The sequence below is a fragment of the Silene latifolia genome, chromosome 5 (assembly GCF_048544455.1).
Source record: "Silene latifolia isolate original U9 population chromosome 5, ASM4854445v1, whole genome shotgun sequence".
NCBI lineage: Eukaryota > Viridiplantae > Streptophyta > Magnoliopsida > Caryophyllales > Caryophyllaceae > Silene > Silene latifolia.
In genome coordinates this window covers 39105277-39106696 of record NC_133530.1, presented here as the reverse complement: position 1 = coordinate 39106696, position 1420 = coordinate 39105277, and positions in this window count along the sequence as shown.

The window sequence follows — 1420 nt, the reverse complement described above, 5'->3', positions numbered from 1 at the left end:
GCTTGCTTAATTACAATAGGGTATTGCAGTGAGGGCGAAAGTTAAGCTGTTTACACTCTAGGGCGGTTTAAGGACCGAAAGGTGACGATCATAGCTCTTCTTATCAATAGTCTAATCGCCTTAATATTCCCGATAGTATAGATCTGATAGCTGCCACGGTGGACCGACTCTTAGCATACTTCTTCCTTTCTTGCTGTTAATTCCTTTTATTTTCCTCTCTCGCCTACTAGTTTAGTTGAATCAATCAAAACCCCCATTAGTGACATTAGACAGATAGATAGACAAATAGATAGTACACCGCCTCCCTGTGGAGATCGACCCTACTTGCCGCTGACTTCTGTTAGCAGTAATCTAGGTATTTTATTTTTGGTACGAAACGACAGTATCAATGGCCCGGTTTATGCTAATGCATGCTTTGGTGCGTAGCCTTATGTCTAATTCGATGAGATTAAGCGCGAGCACGCATTACGAGGAGTGACCCAAGGACCGTGGGTCATGTGAGCCGTGGGCCACCCTCATGTGCACGGTTTTCAAGGCCCAATGGCCGTGTGTTTTGTGTCGTGTTTTGAGTTGTATGTAGCAATTGTAATTAGATCGAGTTGTAATTTATTTATCGTTGTGTCGGCATGAAATGCCTGGTTTGTAATAGGTAGATCCCAACGGCTCCCCCATTCCCCCTAAGCCTGGTTTGTTTGCTTTGTATGTTGTTAGATCAATCAACCCACATGCTAAATTACAACTTTGACAAAGTTAGTTTAGTTGCATCTAAAACGACATAGAAATTGTTGTCACATGATAGGGTTAAAACAACGTTTGCATATCATACATCGTACGTAGCTATGACCTTGTTTGAAATCCGACACTTGACTTAGTAGAGGCCGTTATCGACGGGCGGGGTTGGGTGTCCTTATGGGCTTCCCAACACGTACCCTCACCCCTTACTCAAGATCTATGGTTTGTGGATCCGTCTAAATACCATTGGATTACGAGAGTCATTCAAATCGAGTGATATAGGGTACAAGTCTTTATCTTTAATCACTCGTAGTCGATGGGCTTTATGCTTTTCGATGAAAGGTGTAAAGTTGACTTGAACGGTTCCAAGTTCCCAAAAAACTTGGTGGCGACTCTAATATGTCTTAATTCGATTCGAAAGAACCTCGAGTCGATTATGCAGTGTGGATCCCGCGGGACGCAGATTCGAGGGCCTTGTCCTGATTTGGCGACTCATTGGGGAAAAGAGGACTAGTTACACTTTGTTTCTAGGGTCTTTTCCTCCGAGGTGAAACTTGAAAAGAAAGTGTTGGAAAGTAAAACATTACTCATAGTGCTACGATTCATGCATAAACCCTTAAGGACTTGCCGGGCCGTCCCAGCGTTTCTTCGTGATGCGTGGGGGCGACGTCCCACTATGCCGGAAGCG